We start from the raw sequence: 22,923 nt of genomic DNA, 5'->3' as shown, positions 1-22,923 counted from the left end.
ATTATTGCGCTGCGCGTGATATGCGCAGACATGAATCTCGGCACAAATACATAATACTGGCATACGTCACACGAGGGTTTTTCGATCATAAATCAGTCCAATGCGGATCGACTGAAATCGATGGAGTATGCGAATCAGCATATGCTTGCCGTACGCGCATGACTATGCTAATCCGCGCATTCGATGCATGACGTAACATAGGTCTTCGTAAAATCGGGGACAGAGAGTTTGCCAGACGTGAGGGACATAGCTTGTCGAAGGCCGTGGTCGCGCGTAACGATGTGGACTTACGTGTTTATCGACGCGTTTACACCGACGCGTTTACACGCGGCCGATAGATACGGCGTGTACGACGTGTCGTACTTGCTCGTTTTCGGTACGATCGATCGATCGATCGATTTAGGGCCGCTCGTGCCCCGCGTGACTATCACGGTAAGTGTTAGTGGCATGTTAAATCCTGCAAGGATACACGTTCCATGTACCAGCTTGTGCTCTTTATTACGTTGCGCTCTGTTAACTACATCCGCGCCAAAAGCTCTGTAGAGGATGTTGGCGCGAGCATTTGTGTATGTCTTCGCATTTGCAATTAATTTATTTTTTATAAATTTATAATTGTATCATTTTCGGAGTAGAAAGTCTTCCGGGCAGCGACTTTGAATTTCTTTTACTTTTTTTTTTTTTTTAATTAACGATAATAAGGTAGATAAGAATAATGCTTTTAAATTTCTTAGTTAGTTACTTAAATTTATAACAAGTTATATATATGCAAAATGAATTTGGAAGATATTATGTAAGCGACGATATCATGAGATCGTGAGAATAATAATATCGCATCGATGCTTGTCTGTATCTGTTAAGTACTTAATTGAAATGCCAACTTTGTTACCTCAGTTTTTGATGAAACTGCAGAGAGAGTGTCTACAGCTAACTTATAATCGTTGTACTTCATTAACCTAAATTTATGCCTTGACTAAGGAGCGTCGAAGAAAGCGCGTTCTCACTATAAACTTTTTATTGGACTTTCCATTACGTCTTCGTTTTACTTTGTTAAACTTTAGACTTTTCCATTTTTGTCGTGCGCCCCCTGTTACTTGAAAGATTCTTCTTTTACAGCGTTGAATATTAATTGTGAAGTATATCTTACTGCATTTTTATACTTGCAAACGTGAAATAGAATGCCGAGAACAAAGGCCATAAGGGTTCATTTGCTACAACTTTGTATTTGCAACTTTTAGAAAACAAATAGTGTTGTCCTTTTAGCTTTCAATATTATTAATCTTACTTCTTGTTTGGCTGGAGTTAGAGCATTACAACATAGCCATCTTTATCTGAAAAATTCTTACACAAGTAAATTCAATTGAAATAGTTGTTACATATATTTTAAAATAATATTTAATCTTAATAATTATATAATACATTTTTTATAAAAAAAAAATTATAAAGTTATTATTACTAGAAAGAAAAAAGCTCGTTTTACACACAGATTTGAGATTTAATATACTAATTAAAAACATTTTTGTCCAATTTTGTTATAGAATTATTTTTTATACCACGAATCAATATTGAATTAATAAAGATGTCAAAGATATAACATAAAGAAGAACATCGCTTAAGTTTAAATTTACAGATAAAATATACAGAAATAAAAAATCAAGAATCCAAAAATTTCACAATATATCTTTCAATTTATACATTTAGCGCTGCACTTTTTCAGAATAGCGCATGTATTTGGTCCAATTTCTATTCCGGTAATATCGTGCCAAATACTTGAACGAGTTCATCTCTTATTAAAAAGCTGATGCTGTAAAACTTGGATCAGTTCCCTTTATGGTCGGCCACCGCGCGATATACGTCCGATATGAATTACGTGCCTACCAGTTTACACAGGTATTACAAACGCGCGGTCGCACTCACCTATTCGCACCGTAATAGAGAGTCGCAGTATTACGCTCTAAACTGAGATATTAACGTCGTGTTTACGCACGTTCGCGTGACACTTTCGTTGCCTGCCACGTTAACTTGTTTAATGGAAATTCGGCGTCGCGTCTAGCTGCAAGTTCGCGTAGTTGTGATCCGACTTGTGTATGTGTACCTGTGTGTTGTATATGGTTACCACAGGGCAATCGCTTGAGATATATTTTATATAAAATGATAAACTCTTATTATCTCAGAGAAAAAGAAAAAAAGAAAGAGAGAGAGAGAGAGAGAGAGAGAGAGAGATTACATTTAATATTTAAATTTAGCAGCTCTCTATAATTATCTTTGTCAGTTTTGACAGTTTATTAAAGAAGTTTCAAGCTTTCTTGAAATATACATGAGATCTGCGTCTGCATATAAAAATATAAAACATTCGTTTCTTATAAAATATTGTGAGAAATTTTGATAATAGTTTTTCTCTTCACATGTATCAAATAAATTATTCGCGATAACACGATTATGTAATCCGACTAACATTTCAATCGTATGATTTTTTAATTATACAATAGATGGATTGCTCACATATTATATGCCGTTTATGAATAACCGAAAATTTCGAAAATAGATTACATACTGTGCATATCTCGCATATGTTCCGTCCCAAACGAGATATTATATAACAAATGGGAACGAGAGCGGACATAAAATGTAGCGTACGTTAATGAATCAGAAAAAAACATATACAAAGCGGACACCATCCTTTATCCGCCAAGTGTGTAATGTGTGTACCTCCCTAATAAAGAATAGGTGGGCGCGTATTTTTTCTCAGATTGCTCGCGACGATAATCCCTTAATCCTTCTTCCATCCCTTCATTTATTCGCCCTCTCTCGTTCTCGGTCGAGAAAGCACATCGCCAAAAATTTCTGCACGCCGTACACGTCGCCTTACCCCTTTCCTTCCCCTTTCCCCGGCGAATGAAAGGGAACTGTAATCCGAACGATGTTTGGGCCATTGTTGAATTCCATTTCTCCTCCTTGCGATAACAGTCTTTATCGCATTCCACGATCTCGCTCCAGACGTCCCATAATTTCAACCGATAAGAGATACTGCGCATTTAACTACATCGTAAGGTGGTAATTAAAGGCGTCCGAAGTAAATTCTCCGATAATTCCGCGAACTCGAACGATGTCGTCGCGAACGAGGGGTGGCCGCCCCCTTCCTTGACGCCAATTTACGCTTCCTTTGGAGAAGGGTATAACGCGTCGCGACCGGCGACCGGTCCGGCCGGTTTTTCCTCTCATTATTCGCAGCTAAAGTCGTAAAGAGCCCACCGAGCGATACGACCCTGCGGGCGTAGTCGCTCGCCTACCCCTCTCTCTCTTTCTCTCCTTCCTCCACCCCCTTCCCTGGACCATTACTATTCATTAGGATTTTTCCAGCGATGTGTCTTCCTTAAGTTTTGTTTTTCGCCTTCCGCGAGCCGCCGCATTACTAAGTGAGCACGGATTTATCACGCGGTCGTACTTTATTAAATTCGTACCGGGAGCACACCCGCCTCCCCTCCCCCACCCCAGTCGCGTCGCGCCGCACCGCGCCGCGCGTATACGGATAAGCTCTTTTTTCGTAATTTATTCCGATATGAGGGGGAGATACTCGGCAAACACAGAGGAATCATTAAGCAGTTTAAAAAGTTAATGCGCCGGCCATGGTTGTGACGCGTTTCTGCTTATTCGTTATTGCGCGTGATATTTCACGCCGTCGCAAGTCTCGAGTGCTCTCGCCGATCATCTCGAACAATGAAGGCGCAAACCCAGCTCCGCCGCTTATTCCATTAATAAGTGCCGAGAATACGTTTATTCGCATTAACTGCTTTTTATTGCGCGCATCGCCGCGCCGGCGCTAGTCCGAATGCGAAGCGTCTTTTCTTCCGTGTTTTGCTACGTTCAAGCATTTCTTTCAAGTCAGACAACAACGTAGAAAGCTTGGGATTAATTGCGGCGTTGGCGGAAGAAAGAATGGTAGAAGTAATAATATCTCTTTCATGTTTTTAAGAAACAAAAGAATTTGTGAAAAAGTATGCACTTGATGTACATAAAAATTTTATGCATCGAAGGAGACGATAAAACGATGTAGATTATCTCTATAAGTCAATTACTATCGCTCGCATTATCTATGAGTGTTCAAAGGAGCAAGTAGATAGTTTTATGAAATCAATCTCTATTATCGCGGATGACAGAGTCTCGTCCTGTATGATAAAGTAGCCCTGGCTTTTATCTGCCGGCAACGATATTTCTTTCCTCGCACAAAACACGAAAGAGAATGCCGGAAGTGTCGCGACGAAAAAAAAAGTCGCTCGATCGATCTTATCTCGTTCTTGCGCCAGAGTTGGTTGATCGGCCAGCCTGAGATCAATCGCGAGAGAGGCTAGAAAGGGGAGATGGAGAAAGAGAGATGAAATGAGAAGGCCGTCAGATCAGCAGCTCGACTGGTTCAATTAACCATCAGGGAGAGTCCGAGAACTCTGATTCATGAGGACCAGACGAGTTGGAAGAGAAGCAGGAGAAGAAGCAGGAGGAATGCGAGAGACGCAGCTGACAAATCGACCAATCAGTCGCGACGATGAAGTCCTCCGTCTTATTCCTTCCTCTTAGGAGCCTCTTCGCGACTCCATCCCGCTTACCATGGAGCTCCGAGATCTTTCCGGAGCTTTCCCGTGTCAAGAGAATCGACGGAAGTTTTCAGAACAATCGTCTTTAAAAATCATTCGGTCGATTAGGCCGGAGTGGAAACGCAAAAAGCCACCGCAAAACTTATCTAAGCGCTTAAGATAGAGGAGAAGATAAAGAAAGAGACATAAAAAGGAAAGCAGACACCGAAAGAAGTGACGGAACCGATGCCGCAAAAGGACGCAAAGTCGTAACTATATTCTCTTGGAGAACAAAGAGCGAGCTCTTAGTTGGTCTTCATCTCGCGACTACGATTGCGGGTTGCGGGTCTACGGATTGTCGGCGCGCCCGATTCGTCCATCATCTTCCGAGATATTAATTTTCATACCTCGCATGGTTCGCGTCGCACGTTTGCCGGAAGGGCTCGCAATTGGAGCGACTCGGGGGAGTGGAAACCGGGACGACGCGACGGTAAGGCGCTGGGAGAAAGGGCGCGGTGAGAAGTGAGAGGAAACGGCGGACGTAAAGATGGCTCCTTATTTTATCGCTGCCCAGTTATATTGGGGCATAAATCATATTCGGTAAGTCGCCCGTTATCCCGCACACTCCAGCAGGAAGCGCCGCCCCGACCGCCGCGCTTTATCACGATGCGGTTTGCTCCTTCCTTCCGCATCCCGCCCGCACCGGCAACCGGCGGTACGCTTTCTTCCGTCTCTTTTTGTTGCCGCTGAATTCTCGCCGAGAAAACGGGAACTGCGAGCCATCGAAGCGCGATAAGTTCGACGGACGAGAAGAAACGTCGCGCATATAGACAATCTTGTCTTTCCGTCTGCCGGTAATCACGTTAATGAATTGATTCCGATGTAGTACGAGCGTTTGACGAATTTAACGACGTTGCATATATAAATATACCTTTGAGTAAAAAAGAAAATTGTTTACTTCGCCAACTCGTTTCTTTGATCGATGACAAATTTATCGTTTATTTGCAGCCGAATTAGGTCGTGTCACGCAAGCGAACTCTTTACGAATTCTTAAGCAACTTTTTAAAAGTCATACATCATACATACATACATCATCTTATTTTCTAGATTCATTTATGCATCTTAAATTCTTTTGCGCGTTATTAAATGTCGCGCGAGTTCGTCGTTGCAAATCTCACGAGAATATGAAAGTTACATCCCACATAGCAGACATCATTTTCTTTTTTTACTACTGAAGAATTAAACGAGTACTACCTCAAACGCGTTCGTATATTCCATCTAGTTCGTTTGTGCTACGTCTGTGTAAGTGCCGTCACGCATAATTTACCTCGTCGACAAGCATACCGAGGGTAGTAATTCTCCGAGATGGCATAAAGTTGCGAAGAGAGTTTAAAAAGTTATCGGTAATTATGCGACGCTATAGTGAGTTGCTACGTCTGCAAACATATGCCAATGCTGACTTGATACCGGGTGACGATATATTCGACGTTCTGATTCGAGAATCTTTATGGTGGATTTTCAAGATTTTACGGAGCAGTAAATAGAGAGACTGCGCTGACATTTTTAAGGGTCCACCATCTTCTACAATTCTACATATATACACTTTTTTAGAGTGGTTTGCGGAAAGGCAGGGATACAACGATCCTTTTCCCTTACACTCTCTCACCGACCCTTGCTTTGCGTTTCGACGACTCCCCCTTTTTTCCCCCCTCCCGATGCGTCTCTTCATTTCCGCTTCCGCGCAATGCGCAACCGCTACATTCACCCCTCCGTCACATTTTTCCTGCATAAACAGCAGGTCATTAACCAGCACTGTAGTCGGAGATCGTATCTGACTTATCTCAACGAGACTCTATTCTCGGCTGCCCGGGTGCTGAAACGAGCTGATTTTTCTTTCACGCGTGAAACGCGCCGAGTTCGTGCAATCGCTTATGTTAGTCGTAAGAAAATTTCTTACAAGATCTTTTTTTTTCTCAAAATATTTTATTTCTATTAACTTTTATTAATTTCTCTTAAATAAAAATTAACGTAATTTCTCAAAAATTTAATAAGAAAATAAAAATAAAAAACCAAGAAAGTTTGAAAGATATTTAAAATAGATAGATTCATAAGAAGAAATCCTATACATATGCAAATAACTTAAAAAAGAGTAATACGATTATTTTATACAAAAGATACAAAAGTGAGAGAGGGGGAGGGGGAAGAGAAGAAGAGGAAAGACTTTTCGTACATTGCTAGCTGATACCATCCGTAATAATTTTCACATCTGGAGTAATTATCGACCCCTAATCAATGCGCGAGACCTCTCCGCCCATAGCTATTTGTATGAACACGCGCATAGCTCGTAACACACGAATTGGCATAGCCGAAATGCATTTGCCGCAAGATGTCCGTTGCCGAAATCCTATTACTCTTGCACGCGGTAAAGCGAACAATAATGACGTTATATCGCCCGTAGCGTATTTGTATTTTTTCGCCTTCAATTGCAAAGTCTCATTTTTTTCTGGTATGCGTGCAGAAACCGAATTTTGCGAAATACCCACTACAGCGGTTGGAATCTGTAATATTCATCGATGAAACATGGGAGAAAGAACGCAAAGTGTTGCTAATAAATTCAGCAGCGCCAACAATATATCTCGGATTCCTCGGTTGCGAGTAAACAAGAGTTATAGCTTTTATTTAAAAGTTTTCGAGCTGAAAACTACCGGTCAGAAATCCCGCGTTCCTTGGAAATTGTTCATACAAAAAAAAGTGTTATAATTTTCACATACCTTTTGCAACAGTCAATTAATAAAGAAATGCCAATTGTCATTAATTACTTATTCTTTTAAGCATTTACAAGTTGATATATTTAATCAATTAATGGTTGGGATATTTATATATAAGTAGATACATTGGCTATAATATGTGTTGTAATAAAAAGCTATTTAAGAAGGAAGTGTCAAATCAGCTATGTCAATAATTAATAAATCTAAAATATTTCAAGATTCATGAATTTAATATTTGCACAAAGCACTCTTTTACTCTTTTAAAATACAAAATTGACAATTAATTTGTGATTTGCCCTGTATAATATAATTTAATCTCAAAATTATAAATATTAACTTATATCGAACTAACTTTTTCATAGTTACTGTACTATGAAAATTTTATGGTGACTATATGTACATAAGAATTTATGAAAATAAAAATTTTAATTCTACAAGACAAAGCTTTACTTTAACTCACAAATTAATTATTTAACGTTATATGTATTTTAAAAAGCTAAAAGTGCTTTGTTAAATTCATAAATCACGAAATGCATTAGATGTAACTTTTGACATAGCTGATCCGTATAGTCCCTCCTTAATGTAATACCCGATTTTACGAATAATTAAATTCGTAATGAAAGACTAGTAATCTACTTGAACCTTGGCCAATTTTTTCTGCTAATATCACAGCGTTGAGATACCAATTTTCCAAATCAATGATTCTTATCTTGGCAATTCATTTAATATGAACGAGAAATTTTGCCATTCATCGAACCTCCTGTAAACTAATAAGTGAGCTAGATGTAAGTAAGAGGATAAGCGGACTCGGTGGCTGCCTGGTCGAGCTGAAAAGGCAATAACTCCGTTCACGAGGGAGCTTTGCGATAAATTACCTTTTGTCTACAGAATTCCACCAACCGTCGGGAATCGCGAGTCCGCTTCGAGGATTTTGGAACGATCTCAGAAAGTGCACTCCTTTGTCCAATGTGGCCTATTCGTGCGAATTCACGCTGCGTGCTGAAGTATTAGTAGCTTTGCGTTTGCATACAAATGATGAAAGTACGGCTATAATGCGTACCTTTGTCGATTAGTAGCGAATGCTAGAAGGCTCGTTGTATGTAGAAAGGATTATGATAAATTTAATGGATTTGCGTTACGTTTGAAAGCTACAAAATCTTTGTGCAATTTGCTCTTTATGTTTAAAATCAAATGTTGAACCAACAAACAGAAAATTTTCATTGTATCTTTCCAAAAAAATTATTTTTACTCATAAAAGATAATAAAAAATTGATAACACGTGTGTAAAAAATAAACGTTATGCAAACCGTAAATAAAAATTATCTCCGCATTATTTTACAATTTTATTGTATTGTAGATTTCAAAGATTAATCACCTCGCGTCAAGTGACCTATTACTTAAATTGTGAGTGCCATGCATTTTTATGACGAGCCTTTGTAGAGAACAAGAACGCTCATATACTTTCGTGAAATTGAATACATTATGCTAGAAATCGTTTTTTCTAGTAATATCCGTTCAAGAACCTTTTATGATAAGAAAGGAACATGTTGAAAACATTTTATATTCTTTTTCTGTTATATTCTAAGAATATGATATTTTTAAAAACATATACGTTTCTTACGAGTACATCTATTTCTTGAAAACATTTAATTTTTTAAAGGTATCAGTCTTTTTTTATTTTATACATCAATTTTTACTTGTTAATTGAGTAGCTGTGCATTTTAGTATAATAAATTTGATATAATAAACATATCAATTGTACTTTTTACACGATATGCCTCTGACAGAAATTTTTTATTATTATTCATTATTATTTATATGCATGCTATAGTTTTTCTGTCTAATTTATCAGATAATATCACAACTTTGAAAAAGAAATCCTTTTTCCCTTTTCTTGAATAAATGTTCGTACAAAGTTTGCTAAATGATCATGATGTATGTATTTCGCAAAAGTAAAGGTATGCAAAACTTTGATAACATCTTTTTCCCGAACTTTGCAATTATTCGTGTATAAAGATGACATTACTTTCCAAGTTCTATCATATTCTAGAAAGTTACATTTTACTATAATTATTTAATTGTTTAAATATATTGGTTAGGTTCATCAAAAAATATATCAAATATATTTTTTTTCTCTTTTCTGTTAATTCTTTTGTCTCGAGCAAAATTAAAAGCTACGATAAAATTGAAAGATTATGGCGTTAAATACCTTTTAAATTCATCGTACATAAACACCGATAGAACGCTCAAACTCGCCTGTGCAACCGATTCAGAATTAATAATACCAGCGGGAAAATCGACTAAATCATCGGCTGCCAATATCAAGGTACAAGTTTCGCCCACGGAATATTGGTATATATTTAACGGGCACATACGAACGAAGTTCGGCAGGCTCTCCTCCTTTTGTTCGCCTCTGAAAATGGCCCGCAAGATTTTTCACGCGATTCCACCTCACATATTCCGCGAAAGTTTCCGCGAAAGTTATCCGGGTCGGTTCACGGTCTCCGTCGTCTTTCCATTTTCTTCCGCAAGTCGGCCGAAGTTAATGGCCCGCTGATCGATAGATTTGGGTTTGACGGCTCCACGTGCTCGATCGAGTCACACTGTGCCGGACGATAACGGGGTTTGTTGATAGAAACGGAAGAAGGGAGACGGCAAGGAATGCCGTAGACGGTGAACAGTAATTATACTATGCGACCTGGACCAATAATAGTTGGCGAACGGTTTTCAATGGTTGCAACTTCGAAAACGGTTTAGCTCCAATTGAACTTCTAGCTAACTTGGCGCGTTCACGGAAGATGGAACGACCCAAGGGGATACGTTGGCGCTCGTAATTCGGAAATTTAGTCGCTTCGACCAGCCGCGGATTCGATCACCCAGTGATGAGGCCTTTTTATGGTCAGACGACAGAAGGAGAGACGGCGGTCTACCGCGGTCTCTCCCGTCAAATCCAATGAGCGAGTTGGTACGTTCTATTACGATTTTGTTCGCTTCACTTCGCGCTGATGAGTATCCGGTACATTCACGGAAAGAAAGATAATCGTCAAATTAATCGAAAATTATAATTATCTCGTTTTTACTATAGCATATTTTATCAAGTCGTTCCATTTCGTATCGTATCATAATATTGTCAAATAAAACATCAAGAAGAATAAATTTTGTAAAAATCTGATATTAATAAAGTAATATTGACATAGATATATATAATATTTTTTTCAATTAACTACATACTATATACATCTCCTACTCTATTCATCATACTCTATACTCTATTAGTATTGTGCACGTGCGTTGATTAACGTGTTATTTGTTTTGTTGATGGAAATCAGGAATGTTAATTATTTTGTACTATGTAAGTAGACAATTAATCTTAAAAAAAAAAATGGTCACTATAGAGATCGTTACTGGTCACGTGAAGATCATTATATGGCAACGTAAGACACCTTCGTTATCTGGTAATGGACAATTACATGGTATATGCGCGAAGGCCGATCGATTACAATGTGGTGACAGTTGATTAATGTAATTAGATCACATTTGTGCTTACATAAACCTACATGTGTGCCGTAACACAAGCTGGCTTATCTGTGAATAATGCAATGTACAACTGCGTACTATGTACTTTATCAAACGTAGCTTTACATCAAATTACGGATAATTACCAAATTAAGATATCAGCTATTATTTGCGACAAATATTAGACTGGAAAAAATAAACAATAATAAAAATAAATTAGGATAAAAGAAATAAAAAGAAAAGAGCAATTTTGCTAAATATTTTAGCGTAACATGTAACGAAATACACATCGTGTATAAAAGTTTTGCCATGAACGAGTAAATCTTTTTTTAATTTTTTAATTTATTATTAATATTTGTATATATGTGCGTATGTGTGAGCCATGTACGCTTCTTTTTACCGTTTATTTTTTTGACTTTGATATTTCTAGTGAGGGCACTTTTTTATATTTACTGTTAAATTAATTCATTAATCTATATTTATAAAATGTTCTTTTCTTACTCTCATGTAAAATTGCTTTTCATTTATCAAATATTTAAATTTACATAGTATATACTGTACTGTATCCTGAAGAAAATTGCCTTTTTTAGGGAAAGTTAATTGTATTTATAAACTGCAGTTAATTGAGATTACTAGATATTTTAATACCAGACATATCAAAAAGAAGAAGAAATATTTATATATATATATATATACTTGTAAATGTTTTAAATATTTTTATCTTCTCAATGAGATATTATAGATTCAGTTGCATAATAAAAACCTTAACATACTAATTACATACTTTTACGTCAAAATATAGTGATATGAACTTTTATTTTAAACTGCAGTGATATTTTATTTATTCATCCGATAATGTTAACTCTTGTTGCGTTCGAATGTGCAAGAATTAAAATTATTTATTTCAAATTATTTTATATATTTAAATTACTATTTTTAAAGAAAAAAGTCACAAAAAGAAAAAAAAGAAGTCTTGAAATGCTAATAAAATGAATATTTATCTTATTTTCATAGACATAAAAAAATTTGCACTCAACTGATTTATATCTTCTATACTTTCGTATAGCTCTCTTCTTTTTTTTTTAAGTGAGTATGTTCTTTCGAGCTTGTACAAATGCGCAAACAGTTTGTGAAGAACATGCAGAAGCAGCGTCTTGGAATATGAATATGCGTTTTAATGTGGCAGCTTTATAATTATAACAATGTTGCACGCGAGAAGAGATAACGTTTTCTTCGAGCTTTGAGCAGAAAAGCTCTTGCCACCCCTAGCTTTGTTCTTTTCGCCCTCTGCGAGGCAGACGACTGGAAAAACACATCGCTTCGTCTGATTACGAATATTATTTAAGAGAATGATAGTGAAATTGTTTTTAGGAAAAGCGAAAATAGTCTGAAAACTTTTTGCAATATTATCTAGAAATATAATATTTAAAAAATGCACTTTATTTTCCTTTTTTTCTTCATATTTTACTTTTGATAAAAATTCAAGCTTATTTATATGCATATAAACATAAGAAAGATGAACAAAATTGGCATGCGTTGTATTTTCATTAAATATATCATTTTGAGAAGTAATTTATAATTTTATAACAATAATAATAATATATTTCATATAAAATAATAATTTTATAATAATAAGAGATCTCTTTCACGTTTTAAATTTAAATTAATATAAAGTATTAAAGCTCAGTTCGCTTTAAGTATCGTGAAATGAATGTCATTAGTCAAGCGTAGAAAAAGGTTGATATGACGTACAATTATTGACGATTTCCATCCAGAACGATAAAACAATTACTGACATACTGCAAGACGAATCGATTAGAAAGTACGTTAAATCTTTTATTGGTTATCTGTTTTTGCTTCCGGTTATCGGTTTTCTTTATATGTGACATTACTAAAATCTCTACCATCTGTAGAAAGATAAATCGTTTCAACACACGCACATATACACACACACACACTGTGAAATTGAACTATGAAATTCGAAATGAAATAAAAGTTGTCGTTAAACTTTAGTTTCGGAAACGTGACTGTCGTATGTTTGTATTTATGAAAGAGAAGATATTAAAGTTTTGTTTGCGACTTGTATACCTAATTGACATATAGGTATGTACAAAGTACAATACAAGTGCAAATATAAAATCGCACGTTTCTAAATTTTTATTTTAACGCACTGTGCATTAAATCTTGTAATATTCTCAGCAGTTGCAGAGTCTCGTATAACTTTTCCTACGCGCTATTCACGAGAGAAGGCGCGATTAAGCGCAAAATCTTTCCTATATGCAGTTTCTCATAGAGACTACGAGCCCGGCGTAAATGCTTTAAATCAATGGATAAGAGTATAATCCGGATCTCTCTAGCATGATATAATACGCTATAATGCAGTAGCTGTACATAAAATGTGATACGCGTCCTACCAGCATTATATCCTGCTGGGATTTTCGGTTATTGTCGTTAATCTGCATTACGATAGATAACATGATAAATGAATTTGTAATATATAGGTACGCGTCTGTGAAAACCAAAAGTTATTGTTTCTTTCATTCTTGATTCTTTTAATCTTTTTTTAATCTCATTTTTTTGTTTAATCTTGTTTTCTTTTTTTTTTTTTTTTTTAATTTCATCGTACTGCACGAATTATGCGATAGACGAATCAATTAATATCTACTCGTAACCCGTTATAAATTCTAATGTTCGTTATAAAATTTTGGCATCTCCGGCTTGTCTTTACCTTCTATTAACACGTTATGCGGAACCAACACAATTACATGGAATTGTTATTACCGAAAGCTGATTAAGTAAGAGCTGAATTTCCGCCTGTGGAGTCTGCGTACTGAGTTTGGATGAGACGCCAATGATCGTACTCACGGCAATAATCGTACCACTGTTTATGCACCAGCGACATTTTATTGGACAGGACGTCCTCGTCAGCGCACCATATTAGATTCCAAAGTGCACCGCAGGCGTGCATACCAACCCAACGAGCAACACTCGCCAAAGCGTAGGCGAGATATTGCGATTGGTGGAGAAGACGGTGGCGGGTCGCGGTTAGAGCTCGGTTTCGAAGCCCCAGGAATCTCGATCCCCGAAGTATGCGAGAAACTTATCCGCCGCTATATCGTAAAAAGCTACAAGCTCGCGTGCAACCGAGAGAAGAAGAGAAAGAACTATGGAAAGGCGAGAGGTGTTTAGACGGGGTGCGGAGAGAATCTCGCAGATTTTGCGCCCGATTTATTTTCGCTGCCACGCTCATTTATCCTCTCTACCGGACGGCCGGAAGTAGACTAATCTCATTAGAAGAGCTCATTTGCTAGCAAACTACTAAACGGATAAGTACCATACAATTTTATCGCTGGCTGATTATCCTTTTCCAGTATTTCCTTTCGCATTCCGTTACTTGTCCTCGTATACAGAGAGAGAAAGAGAGAGATAATACGGATAAATCGATAATCGTAAAATACATCAAGCGAACGTAATTGGAGATGCTATCAGCGTAATTCACGTTCACCCAATATAACGACTGGACGTTATCGATGGATTGCCAAGTTTGCACATAATATAACGACAAAACCGCACCCAACTCCGTGGACAGATTAGCGGAGCCACCGACAGCGAAATCCGAGTAGCCGGAGCACAAACCTAGTGAGGCTATGGTTAATTGGGTTAATCAGGTTAATTGGACACAGCGCGAACGGTGTTATAAATTCGAGTAAGTTAATGCGATCATGGTCGGGGAACGTCTGTTCTAACCGAAGGGTCAAAAAGGAATCTATGGATAAAAGACATCGTGACACGAGAGCCAACATTATATGACGTACCACATCAGATCATAATGTCACATTTTAATCTCGTCGTTAATATATGCTCGCTTTGAAGTCTCGCAAAGGGACACTTGCTCGCGATAGAACGCTTGTTATTTCTATCGACCTTCCCTTTTGTCGCGCATCACCGTCGTGCAAAACGAGAATGCCCCCTCTTTGTGGAGGAGCTTGATCCTGAAACGCGCGAGAGAAAGGAGGACTCTCTTTTTCAATGCGGTCGCGCATGGCGGCCAGCCAGAAACCTGGACGTGTTTGCCGAAATAACAAGGTCAGTTGTTGCAGCTTGAGATCAGCACGAAAGGATGGCGGCTTTCCCATTATCGGCTTATCGAGTTACCAACTTCGTGTACTAATTATACCGGCGCCGTTTTATACGTCATCGACCGCCGTCGATGGTCCCAATAGCAATTGCCGTAACCCCATCGAAGAGTCGCCTGTTTTTCCGCCGATGGCGAACAAATATTTTTTTCGTACCTTCATAGATATATATGTATGTATATGTGCGCGTGCATATGCGCCCTAGTGCACAAACAAACGCGCGCGCGAAGCGCTCTTTCGAATATCCATCGCTCGATGGATCGTGCGAATCGCTTCGCGCCGATTGACTTAACTCGATCGCCATCCGATGGGATTTATGTGTAAACACGTCGCAGCGGTATCGCAAATCATAAAATACAGCACAGAGGTTCGCATGTTCGCGGATATAGTTGATCGGCGTAAAAATGACCTCCGAGTCTCGCAACACTGTGTTACGCTTTTTTTCGCGCGCTCTCTATTATTATCTCTATTTATCTAAATTGTACGAGAAAGACAAATAATGCACATAATTTTTTCCTCATAATAATCATCATTTCCGATTGATTCCATTTATGCTTGAGTTTACGAACAGTGATTACGAACGATGACGTTTTACAACGTTACATATTAAGCGTAACAACGATAAAATGTTGTTATCAAAGTAATTTTCCTTGCGCTCGTCTTTGTCATACTCTTAGAAAGAGAAAATAATATAAATTGCAGCGTCTTTCGATTTGCTCGCTTCGCTGAGAATACGTTTTGAGGGCGCTAACGTATATCTCGAAATCCTGCGGTCTGAAAGGAAAGAGCGAGTCTCATTCTTACCTTTGGGAATCAGCTTCACCCTTAGGCTACATGATAGGACGGCTCTCGTACGGATGGGTGATTCGCTCAGTTCGAAAGCACATTTTTCCGTAACCCTCTATACAAGAGAGATGAACGAGGTCGTATCTCCTTTTTTTTATCTTTGTTCGAGCCAATCTCTTTTCTAGTTTTAGGCCTTTAATTCATCGCAATTAATGGCTATTTTTTACTCGCATTATTAGTATTATATATTATATTATAACCGATTTGACTTTTATTCTTTCTTGAGTTTTGCGAGCTTTTTTTACACGCCTATTAATGTACATATACATATATTAGGCTAAAAAGATTATCTTTCAAGATAAATCCGCTATTTCATAAAATATAAAAATAAATGACATATTTATATATACATAATATATTTGTTTTTTATATCTAAAATTATTCGGGCGTGCAAATATTATCGCGTGAAAATATAGGCACATCGGATGATGAAGTCTCACTTAATCTTCCTGACGCCTCTTCGCGTAAGAAGGGTGCGAGATTGTTAAGTCTTTGAGTAGCTCGGTAAGTATCTCTCTAACATCATCACGACCTTCTAGGCTGTTAGGGTGAAAACCCATGAGAAATCGGTTTCTAAGGCGTGAAGAATCTCTCTCTCTCTCTCTCTCTTTCTCTCTCTCTCTCTCTCTCTCTCTCTCTCTTTCTTTCTTTCCCTGCTATAGATCGGTTGCTATGCGGGTTAATCCGTCGCGCTAGCATCCTTCGCACTCTGTCGATTTTTATGAGATCATTTTTTAGTCGTCACCCTTGATCGCAGGCGCCAACCCCCATCGTCAACCGGTTCTTAACTTTGTCATCAGACGATTTCACGGGTGTGCCAAACCAATTGATGCCCGATCGTCATTTCTTGGCTCGCGATTTGATCTCGATGCGTGATATCCCTTTTGAAGACCAGGAGAAAATTCTCTTGAAAATATTGACTGCTTCCGCGACGGAAACTATTGCAATATGTCCTCGGATACGATCAGATATCAAGGAAGAGAAACACATTCACTTCTTTCGAACGCACGTATATTTTATGAGGATATCACTTTGTCACTAAACCTTAGTCGAAAAGATTTCAATCGTTTGATAAGATATATATATATATATATATATCTTGCACATTTTATTTGAGATTAGTAACTTTATTAATTACACATGTTCTTACGTCTTATTATTTATTTAATATACCTAACTTTATTATACTTAACTATGACAATAACAAGTGAAATTTAGACTATATAAAATAATAACATAAAAATTTTAACTAAAAGTTTATCTTATATCTTGTACGGTTTAAACAGTGAGATGTTGGAAGGTGAAGCAGAACAATATTCGGCAGAATAGATACCTTGATTCTTGAAGATAATAACCGGAAATAACAGCTTTGCTTATTCTCAATTTGCGATATCGCATGGAGAATGCCAGGAGGACTGAAACAAATGACTGTCGCATAAATTACGATGGTATCTTGACATCCCTTAGCATTACAGACGTTTCCAATCCTCCGTGAGAGAGATCTCAAGCTTGAGGAGCTATTACTACCAGCGTACGTTTTATGGTTCAAGGACCACTTGGTATCGAGCGATGACATAGCCTCGCGAAACACAGCCACAAGCAGAAATTAGATTTATTCTTCCATTATGACAGTAATCAGTGCATTACGAAATATCTCTCCTTATTTATACGTTATTTATATGCACAATTTATATGTACGAGATTCATCAGGAGTGATGCTTTCTTTGAAATAATTATCATTTCTTTGATGGTTTCTTTTTGATATCAGTGATTTAATAAAAATGAACAACGAGCAATTTATGTGACGCTATATATATATATATATATATATATATATATATATATACAATCTATCTGCATTTATTAGTTGGCGGTTAATAAAAAAAGTTTGGATCGGATGAATAAAGACAGCAAAAAGTAGTTTAGCATTTGAAAGCATCGAGAGATCGTTAGATCCAGAAACGAGAAGGAGCCAAAGGGAAGCTTGGTTTTCATATTTTTACAAAATTTTATTGCATAAATCTGACATCAGTCCGCTCGAGCGTGTCTCGAATGTATCTGCGATGTTCGGAAATATACGAAGGATAAGAGTTACTGTTCAGTTCGCGCGCGAGTGACTGTCGGAGAAAATGCAGAGCACATGAGATGCGGAACATAATCAAAGAGCACTTGTACGTTTCGATCGCAAAACGACGAAGCCGATACAAACGACGACCGTATAAATTACGATGATATCTTCGGGCGGGCGTTGCGCCTGTGGCGCTCGTATGCTGCAGAGAAGTAGTGCTCGAGTAATAGTATTCGAGCAGAGTCTCTTCCACTGTCGATACTCGTTATCATGTTAGTCCGATTTTGCGGTTCACGGCTGCTCGATTTATTTAATACGTACCTTGTAAATATCTGCGACGTTTTATCGATCCGACGATTCGTTCCACATAGCGACATCCACGGCAAATGACTTTATTAAGCGATTAAATCTACGTCTAATCGTTCATAAACGGAATATGTGAGTGTTATACGGCAATTCGCTTTAGCCAGGAGATCTAGGATAATTTAGAACTGTCGGACAAATCACGGAAGGTATTTCGTAATTAAGTCTAGGCTTCGCAAGAGAACCTTTGGATTCTCAAAGGTATTCGCAGCAGGAGCATCCATGCGCAAACAGAAGATCACTATTCTACAGATCGAGCTCCTGGCGGTTTATCAAATATAGAAACCTTTCCTAAAGCATTTGTTCAAGTTTCTTCTAATGTATACGTGTGTGTGTGTGTGTGTGTGTGTGTGTGTGTGTGTGTGTGTGTGTGCGTAGATCTAGTTATTGCATCTTATTACATTACCGCTATAGTGAGGTGATTTTAATAAAAGACAGATTTCGTGCGATTTAAGAAAATCGACAAGCGATTATTGATGCACGGAAAAGTTTGAATCACACGGAATACTATTATCCAGGCGCGGTTATAAATTCAGTAGTTTTATCAATCACTGAGTAGAGATGTCGTAGGATGACATGGGGAGGACGGAGCGAGATGGGGCGCAGCTGGGGCCAAGCGAAGGGACAAGCGCGCGAGTTTAAGTGGCGTGGGAAAGCAGAAATGCGAAGCGTTTGCCGCGCATCCATCATCCGATCCGCATTTATCGTATCGTTTGGCATTGGTCTACCTGCTCTTCCGGCTGCTCCCATTGATAAGGGAGATAAGTGTACCTACCGCACACATTTCGCCGCGGAAGAAGACGGACGACTTTGGATGATGACCGGTTCTCTGTCCGTCATTTGCGCGTTTCATTTCTAAAACCCGAATCAATCAGCGGTGATAAGTTATATTAAATGTCAACGTTTAATCCCAAGCAGATTGCAGGACATTGATTTACCGCATTCCATTGCATAAATCAAACAGCAATGCAATTAATTGCGTTTCAATTATCGCGAAAAAGCCACAATTTTCGTACATAATGTATATTGTTTATATTTTCAAAAATTAATTAAAAAATAAATTGTTTTTTTTTAAATAATTGGATCAGAGAGTACCAAAGAGAGCGTTTTGATATCAGAAAACATTAATTTTCCAAAGATTATTGCATCGCGGATGTATTTTTATTAAATATATGAAATTCAGACTTCATTGTTAAAGAACAATTCTATCATGTATTTATGAGTTTCTTACATTTATCCGCAAACTACATTACGACTAATGAATTCATACGTACTTTTCACACGCAGTTTTTATATGCCTCGTAAACTGTTTTAACGTCTCTTATACGAAACGATTAAACGCGGTTTTTTTTATGATGCGTGAAGTACGTTCAATGGTACGGATATAACCCAGGATTTTATGTCCAATTTATTGGCCACGCAGAAGTTGAAACTGCTTGTACATTATGTTTCTGAGAGCATCGCCGGAATGTTTGTTCGTTGGATAAACGACAGGTAAAAGTACTATACTAATGTCAACTCTTGAGAGAGTAAACTTTTATATCGCCCATTCTCACGTGCGTTAAAAAATTCGGTTGTGTTGCACAACTTGAAATATCTGTACGCTCATAGAATCTATTTCATTATGAAAAATCTGGCCTACGATTTAACAAATGTATAAAAAATTAGATATAAATTTAATCGCGCAGACCATTTCTTCTTAATATCAAAATTACTTATACATGATATTTAACTTTTCTGTAGAAAATAAATATAAATATTGTGCACAAAGCTATGGATATTGTATATTACACAGATATCGTTTGGGTATAAAGAGAGATAACAATTCCCATTTGGAAACTTCTCAATTCCCGATCGGGCGGCTGCCAGCGTTATGACGTTCAAGCGCGCAAAGATCATCCACGATCGCCCGTGTAATTTCATCTACGTTTGGTCCATGCCGAGTGAAACCGTTTAATGACCGGTGCGGCACTGATAATAACCGTGAAATTAGCATAATGTCACGCTACATGAAGGAGCGACGCTGGTAGCCGGCCGACTGTGCTCTCAAAGCGTATTACGCAACAGCAGGAGTTTGGATTAACGGCAGATGTCGCGGCACTAATTTCTCGTTCTCGGCGAAAAGGCGAAACAGCACCTATCCGCCGGCTACTATCCGCGATCTACGCATTAAATCCCGGATGATTGCGAGTCGAAGAATTTTTGTCCGTCATCTGGCGTGGCCGGCGAACCAGACGCTGCTCGCGCGTACGACAATACATTTCACCCTGTTCTAGAGATCTAAGCTACGCTATCGGAACGAAATTTCGCGAACGGTCACAAAACCTTGAAACTCGTTGCTTCGGGTCTACTGACCGGTTGACGGGCGGAGTTTAATTTGAAAAAGATGTACCCACGTGCACTCTCTCCCGAATCGATACTAGTTTCGGCTCGTATACCAATGTCAATGTTCGTTTCGGAGCTTTGCGTGCAAAATATCGCGTTCGTGGTCAGAAAATATTCCGCCCTCAAGAATTATTAAATGACACATCCAGATTGTTATGATTGCCTTGAAATTACAAGTCGCCATCCTTTACGACTTTTACGAGCTATTTATTTTTACGATGAAAAGAAGAAATTATCATAAATATCTCTCTTCCTGGGCTGTGTGAAATTTTTTCAGACAAAAAGAGCTAATCTCGTTGGGCGTATATTTTGGCATACATATATATACATATATACCGAGAAGAGAATAGCCACTGGTCAACAAGATTCGATACAAATCTGACTACATTTTATTTTTCTTATGCAGGCCTACTGCGGGCTATGTGTTACCTGTCACGTTTCAGACCGGTAACAACGCGATTTCAAAGAAACCACCGACCGCCAAATAAATCCTATCCTTGCTATCGATTGCCTTCCAGGGACGTACCGTTCGTTTGCTTGCTTTGCTAATCTCCTGTTGCCCAGCGGGAGTTGATACGTATCCGTGTAAATACGCGGTGGATCGATGTCGCCGCGAATGAAATATCGTTTGTTCGACTAGTGTAAACAGCTAAAACATATGTATATGCATGTATATGTTTCGTATGCGTAGGTTTATCAATCGTGAGATAAAAACAGATAAAAAAAGGAAAAAAGTATTGTGAGAGTAGATGCCGATGAAGATTCGCCGATACGATAATGGCGCATATTAGCTTAAAAATTCAACTCATATATTATATCTACAAAAGCTTTCACGGAAAATACAAAGACAAATATGATACAAAACTTAATTTAACTATGTGTAGCCATGGAAATATAATATATAATAAATACGTCCGTTCCTTCTGTTTTTAATAAATAGTTTCAACATATATGAGAATTTTGTAATTTGAGATAAAATATCCTGTATCCCAAGCCTGCCCAATTTTTTTTAATTGTAAAGTGTGATTTACTTTCATGATTGATTGTGAAAGACAGACATGATCTACTACCGCATTTTTTTAGGTTTAAAAGACAGAAGCTCATTATAATGAAAATAAATAACTGCTGTATTACAGCAGGCAATATATTTTCTTAAAATTTACAACAAAATATTTTATAATAGTATTCTTTTTCAATTCATGTGATAGTCGCGCCCGAATTTCAGTATTGAATTGTATAATATTGTATAATAATTGTATAGTTGAGTTAAAATTAAGTTCAATATTATAATATTAAATTTATAATAATGATAATTATAAACGTAACCCTTATTTTATATTTTTGTCCTCTAATCATACAAGTCAATTTATTTTCGTTAAGTTTATTAATATGTAAAAATGTTTTAAAAAATCTGAAAAAATATACCTTCTTTGATTCTTCTAAATAAAGACTAAACAAAAATAAATTTGAAAAATAATTTGCTTAAATATATTATTTCATGATTATTCGTTATCGAGAAATTGACATTGTTAAAAAAATCACGGAAAAAAATAACCCATTAGTATAGAATAAGAAATAAAATTACGATCTGCTTAAAAAAGAATAATGATCGAATTATGTGCAACCATAATTGAATTTATTGACAAATTCGCCAGATTTACTGTATCCAATAAACTCGATGCAATCGAGTTTGCAATGAGTAAGATATTTCAAGACTGACGAAGAAAAATATAACGATTTCGGGATAAGAAAAAGAGGATTCGCATAATTAAAGTAATATACGAGCTCGATAGCATTCGAGATATTTTTCGCGTGCTAGGAAGCATCCCCACAGCTTTTTGATCGTACTCGCGCCTAGCACCGACACAAAAGAGACAAAAAATACCATCTACTCCATTGTTATCGACAGACCGCATATTTATACTAAATTAATATCGAGATTCGCGCCGACTGCGTATAATTAAGCGAACGCTCTGACGAGTCTTCGATTTCTAGCGAATATGGATCCAAACGTCAGGGACCTTAAAACGTAGAACGAAAATCACTCGATCTTCGATAATATATATATAATACTAGGCCTTGCTATTTATATTTAAATAAAAACTATAATTAGCACAACCGTTTATTAGAAACATTTTTTCGAATACACGTGTTTTAAATATTACACAGTTAAACGAAATTACGTTTACATATATATTTAGTGCATCAGTTTTTAAAAAGTTCTTCTGGATATTTTCACGTTAATTAAATAATTATTAAACCACGTTTTTTATGTA

General features: G+C 37.3%; 1 long non-coding RNA gene across 1 annotated transcript in view; it reads right to left on the bottom strand.

Moving 5' to 3' along the window:
- The window catches only part of LOC140665399 (uncharacterized), a 397,969-nt gene that overhangs the window by 74,414 nt on the left and 300,632 nt on the right, over nt 1–22,923 (bottom strand). The window lies entirely within an intron of this gene.

Source organism: Anoplolepis gracilipes, chromosome 4, assembly GCF_047496725.1.
Source record: "Anoplolepis gracilipes chromosome 4, ASM4749672v1, whole genome shotgun sequence".
NCBI lineage: Eukaryota > Metazoa > Arthropoda > Insecta > Hymenoptera > Formicidae > Anoplolepis > Anoplolepis gracilipes.
The sequence above is the reverse complement of the archived record's forward strand: the minus strand, read 5'-3'. Positions and strand labels throughout refer to the sequence as shown.